Genomic DNA, 6,259 nt, shown 5'->3' on the forward strand with positions numbered 1-6,259 from the left:
CGGAGTTGCGCGCAATTCTTTACCGCCGATTTACGTCATTGGGAAGAAAGAACTAGTCGCGAGTTGATATCTCGAACAAGCCCACGATCTTATCATCTCCCCTGAAACGGAGATCGGTTTACGTTTTCGTCTTCGGCCATGTAAGCTCTAGCGCCTCACCGATTTTACCCACTTCGCTATATCGTTTTTAGATACTTGGCCAAGTTTTAGTGTTGGCCAAGTTCGTAAGTGTACGTTCGCTAAAGTTTCGACGTCGGACGAGCAAATTGTACCGCGTACAATCGTACGCGATTGTACCACCGGTGTCTTTGCGCAACGTTCCTTCGCACCGCACCGCTTGTTAGAGCTATCCGCGTTTAATGGAAAAGCGTTTGAGCGAGCGGAGCAGGACCACGCAGACTCCCTGCTACGCACACAGAAATAACTCGTTATCTATTGGCTTTATCAAAAAAATGTTTCAAGGCAAATTTACGAGTACGTTTTTATCTCGTTAATACCTAAGTACTGTTTGAGATAGCAGGCTAACTGCGAACTTTTTAATGGACGTTTCATATTTCTTACGGCATTAATCGATCCAGCTGGATGTTCGCTACGAAAAAAGAAAAAAAGGTTTCCTTTCTTCTTCTTATTTGGTTTTCACGGCTGTTTTACGGTTTGCACGGTTGTGTTGGAGTTGTTAAATCGAGGAAGGAGAATGTTCGAGCTTGTCGGACGAGAGTTGTTAAGTTTGGTTTGTTGGTTTGACGAAGCGGATGAGAAAGGGATTGGAGCGCGTGCTTAGGATGTTGGCGAAAGTTTGTTACGCGGGCAGAGTGTTTGACAAGATGTATTCGCTTTTCGTGGTTCAGCGATGGCGCTGCGAGAATCGTGTAGGTGCCGTGGACGTACTTGGAATTTTAAGGGGAGCCGAAAGATTTTTCTCTTTTTAAATGATAAGCGACATTTAGAGTTTTAGAGAGATGGAACGTTCGTTTAAGTAAGGCAATGTAACGACGATCGGAACTCGGAATTTAGTTCAGTTGGAAGATGATATCTGACAAAATTATCTGTAAAATTTGGTTCGATATCTTTTGCTAACAAGTCGCTTCTCAATAAAATGAACTTTTTGGCACGAAATCAAAATTTCGAAAGCTATGGAAACCCTGAAACTACAAAATTAACAAGCGTTCTCTTCAACGGTGACGTGTTTACGAACAAACGTAATTGTAGCAAATTTAGATAAGATTAAAATTTAAGCTGTTTTCCTCTAAACTTCAATTTTGAATAATTTGTTACATTTGTATTGCAAAGTAAAGCGTGCAATATTTTGCAAGCATCGTTTCTTCCAACGAATCGATACAGGTATCGAATTCGGATAGACGCGTAAAACAAAACTATGCGAGACAAATATAATTATTCTTGTTAATCGTAAAATCGAAGAACGTTACGCAAGACAAATACAATTATTTTTATCGATACATCTCTTGATGTCGTTCGTTGGTCAAAGGTCGTGGCCTCGGCGTCATTAACGCCGATTACGCGTCACTCGATACAGCTCTCTTTTTTTCTTTCGTTTCTTTTTTTTTGTTCGGCGGAACTTCAACTTCCTATGCGGTGCTCTATCTGCACAGCGTGTTTGTTTGCAAACTTAGTATCGGAGTTTTCCATATACGTATTTAGGAAACAACGCGTTGTCGAGAAAAAGTTTACACGCGCAAGTTTCGTGGTATGGAGATCGCGTTTTCGATTTTTTCAACATTTTTACTACTTTTTAGCTTTGTCGCGTCCTTGTAGACTTCTCATACATATTTATATCGTAATAACGGTTAATTTTATCAGTTTTTAGGTTGTACGGTAATACGCATATTTATAAACGCGTAAGATTTCAAGGTAGATGTTAATAAGAATGTTTGTGACATTAGATAAGCTGGATTCACCGCGCGTAACGAGTCAATGCCGAAATTGTACTTCTCTCGCGTATTATTCCATCGTGTTTAATTGCTTTTCGACTCGCGCTACCTGCGCCTTTTGCGTTTCGTAAGAGGTTGTTATCCAAGGAATTCGCAAAAATCCTGTATTACTTCTTTGTTGAGATCGAAAGAGCCGTATGAAATAAAGTTGCGTATAAATACTTATGGCGAATATTAAAATGAATTGCTTTCCAGATAATATCAATTTAACGGATAATAGAAGATAACGTGAACTTCCCATAAATAGGCAAACATTCTAGTTGTCCCTCTCGATCCTATTGAAATTCAGAGTCTCTTTATTAATTCCATTAGCATTTTCTTGCCATTTTTCGCTCCACTTAGCGAGCACCGTTAGAGGAATTCGTCGTTTCGAGTGGCTGGCGTTGATGATCGAATTAAGCGGAAAGTTAAGCAGCCCGTAGTACTTACGAAGCGGTAAATTTGTTAAGTTGAACTGCTAATCCAGCGACTTAATTACCCCTTATCAAACTACCATCCACGTTGATGTAAAGGGTGCTTACGAGCTCGTGTCCAACGAAGCTCGTTGATAAACACGATAAACGAAAACTGCTAAACCACTCGCTTCGACCGAAATGTGTAAGATTACCAAATCCGTGATGCAACCGCTATACGGCGTTCTTTTTACGTTTATTCATCTTCCGTTCTTACTTGGTGTTAAGGAGCGTTCCACCCGATCGTTGGACGATCCATTTTTCCGTCTTCACGCGTTTATCGCCCGTTATACCTGTCGCGGCGATTATCGTGTCCGGAGTGCGAATAAAGTGCAAAAAATTGTTAATAAATGGACTTTTGTTCGAGCGATTCGCGAGACTGCGCTTATTACCAAACAACCACCGTCCTATCCTCGTCGGGATAGTCGCAGCTATTCGAGTTACATTTCCGTTGTCAATTTGAAGATGGTTCAGGATCGTTGCTAAAATAAAACAAAAATGAAAACATACAGCGTTTTGAATATTCCGTTGCGAGTCAAAGTCGGTCCCTTGACGTTAAGACGGTATCTTAACGAACTGCGAATAATTCCATCTTACGAGAGGCAACCAAAAGTAAAAGCATAGATGGACGAAACGGAAAAGAAGAAAAAGAAGAACGTAAGCAAACCACGAGACATCGACCGAAGACGAGATAACGCTAAAAATTTCATTGGAATCCTCTCCATCTTTATCTTCTATCTTTTACTCGACTCAAGGCGAGTTGGTTCCGGCTGGGGTCCTAACAATTTCCCGACAAGGGGCTTCCCGCGGGAATTTCCGGTCTGTTTCCACGCGGAATCTCCGCGCCACCTTCGTTACGCGTCGTTTGCCAAGCCGTTTATCTCCTCGTCATTAGTTATGCCGTGCTGCTTGCCTGCTTCCAACCGCCCTGCTTCCACCTCCCTTTTGCCTCCTGGTGAAAATAGGTTGCCGTTCTAATTGCCGGTAACCACAGTCCTGGCGTTATGGTTTGCGTCACACCGAACGCACAGGACCTTTGAGCTCTCGTAGTTTCGAATCGAGCCTTTGATAAGCAATCGAATTTTAAATGGGCTACGTTTAAATATCTGCTGCGAGATTAGTGAAATTTCGATTACACGGGCGTCGGGAAAATACAAGAAACTCGAAAATGAGAATAAAATACTTTGTATTCTCGAATTTTTTCATAGCGTCGTCGGGTTTCTCGCGTAAGAGATAGCGCTAAAAATTGTTCCGCAAGTAACTCTAGCCTGTACCTTCGAACATGTCGCAGAGTGAAATTTAGAGCGAATAAAGTAAAGTTCTCGAAGTTTTCATAGTTGAAAAACGTCAAGGGATGCTGGTTTTGATGATTTCGAGGAGGGTTGCTTGAATCTAGGAAGCACGAAACTTTAGTCGGGGTTATTTTTGGAAAACGGCTAACGGTTGAGAGGATTTGCGGAGGAAGGACGGGATTTAGATAGTCGAAGGCTCCTCGGTGATGCATAATTTCGGGCGGAGCGGTTTCATCGCAGGATACTTGGCCAGGAAGTTGATTAATAATACCGTTGCTCGTGATGCGGCTTGGTTTCTTTACACTTGTCAGTGTCGCCGGAAACATTTAATGGATAATTTTGCAAATACCGCAAATAGAATGGCATATGCTAACAGTTACTAATGATTGGCTAAAATTTGTGCGCGTTCCAACAATCTCATTTCCATTAGAAACTGGGATTTATACGTGCGTTGCAAGGCTTGTAAATCTTCAAACAATTTCGTACATCCTCGAACACAATTGGCGCGAGCAAAAAGACGAAACTGAACCGTTTCCGTGCGGTTTCTGAGCTAATCCCTTCGATATGCGGCGCATATGTAACTGTCTAGTAACGATCAAACAGTTCGTCCTCGAATATATCAACTATTCGAAACGTTGCGACTTCGTAATAAATATATAAGCGAATAAATTGTACGAGAGTATTCATCTTGAGAGTAAATTCATCTTGACAGTATTACCACGGGATTTTTAATAAAAAAAAAGACATTTATTTAACGAATAATTGGCGAATTTTCGGTGAATTACGATCGCCCTCCAAATCGTTCGTCCGAACGATAACTCGTCGTTAACCCGTTACCCTGTAATATGGAATCGCGCTCGTGGTTCCTATTCGACAAAGTTCTGGCATACTTTTTATGACAAAGTTTAGTCCGACCTCCGACTCGAGCTTCCTATTCGTCAAATCGAGGATTACCAAACACCGTTCCAAATTACTAAATAACGTTCCAATATTTTGCATCTGTCACGGCGCGTTACTGCTGCGAATAGCTGACGCTTGCTTAAGTATTAATAGCTACTAAAAAAGTCATAAGGCAAGGGGTTAACACAGGGGTTCGGTGTCGAGTGAATTTTATATACATATAGTCAGTCGCGAAAGCTGTGCGTACAGGCTTCCTACGTATACATAAAGTATCACAGCATGAACGTTAGCTCTGCAATTTTTCTTTCTTTTTGTTTTTTTTTTTTTTTTTTTTTTAAGACGCGTATCGTTAAAATTTAACACGATCTATCGAATATAGTTCGATCGAAATAATTCGATATATATCGGCTGCGTTGAGAAAGAGACGTTACAAGAATCGTTCTCCTATGGAATTACAGGGCAACTTGGTCTCGGGGAAATTTCTCCTCGCTTTGATCGATTCTTGGTTAATTCGATTAATTATCGACAAACAGAGTCGAGAGTCGAGAGCGGAGAAACGTATTCGATATTGCCTAGAACGAGTATATTTAAGAAAATGAAAAAAGACTAGGGGGAAAAGTACAACGGTAGGTATGTGGTAGCTAATCGAGTTATCAATGCCAGCTATTCGAAAGCATTTGCAAACGTGTCCGCTTTTAAAGCTCTGTTTGTCGCGAGAAACTAATTGCAGAGCGGCTGCGGCCATGCATCACCACCGACGACAAGCGTCTAGAAACGCGGCTCGAGTGAATTACTAGCCAGAGGATCGCTTTATGACTTGTAACGACCACCTCGTTTGCTCGATCGCAGCTGCTTCCCTCTTTCGTTCGAGGTTCCCGGGCTTTTCCAGCTTTTCGAGTTCACTGGCTAACCTTGAACGAGGGTTCGACTTCCTGGCTTCGATAGGCTGCTGCAATTTCTTTTATCTCTTTTATCGTTACTCCGTTCTTTTCGCGCTTCTCTCCCGTTTCTTGTACCGTTATAGTTTACGATAGTTTCGTGGTTTTCGTGAATTATTCTTAACGAACAATTTCCGTTTGTTGCAGGTAAGCATTCGGGAGGAGACGGTGAGTTTGCAGCGATTTTCATAAATATTTTCAGAAATGTTAGGAGAGAATTAAGTAATAAAATTATCGATATAATTTCTCCTAAAATACTCTGGCAAATACGAAGAATTCCCGAAATAAATACTTTAAACGTACGTGGAAAAATTGTTCCGAATTGTGCAAATATTCTCGATGGTTGGAGAATGAAAAGCTCGTTTTATTTTATGGCATTCCGTTTTGAAACTCGTATGCCTGTGCTACAACGAAAATCCCAAAACGACGATGATATATATGTCGGAGATGAAAGAACACCGGAGCCTTTGGAATTTTGGATAATCCCGCAACATTGTAACCTAGAGTCTACTATAGCTGTAATCGAACAATTGTAGTTATTCAATTCGATTGTAATTGTTCGAGAGTCGTGATAATGAGCTTGGGCTCGAGGCGACAGTCAGTCGCCGAACGTAGCCGCGGTCACGGGATGAACGCTTTGTCTAACAAAGGTATGGAGTAATTCTATAGCTCTCCTTAAAAGAAATATTCGTGGCGACACGCGACAGTAAACATTCCAACGGTTTCTG

General features: G+C 41.4%; 1 protein-coding gene across 7 annotated transcripts in view; it reads left to right on the forward strand.

Annotated features, from left to right (window-relative positions):
• The window catches only part of LOC100745429 (polypyrimidine tract-binding protein 2), a 423,740-nt gene that overhangs the window by 71,049 nt on the left and 346,432 nt on the right, over positions 1–6,259 (forward strand). The gene's annotated exons all lie outside the window — the stretch shown is intronic.

The sequence above is a fragment of the Bombus impatiens genome, unplaced genomic scaffold (assembly GCF_000188095.3).
Source record: "Bombus impatiens unplaced genomic scaffold, BIMP_2.2 scf_0637, whole genome shotgun sequence".
Taxonomy (NCBI): Eukaryota; Metazoa; Arthropoda; class Insecta; order Hymenoptera; family Apidae; genus Bombus; species Bombus impatiens.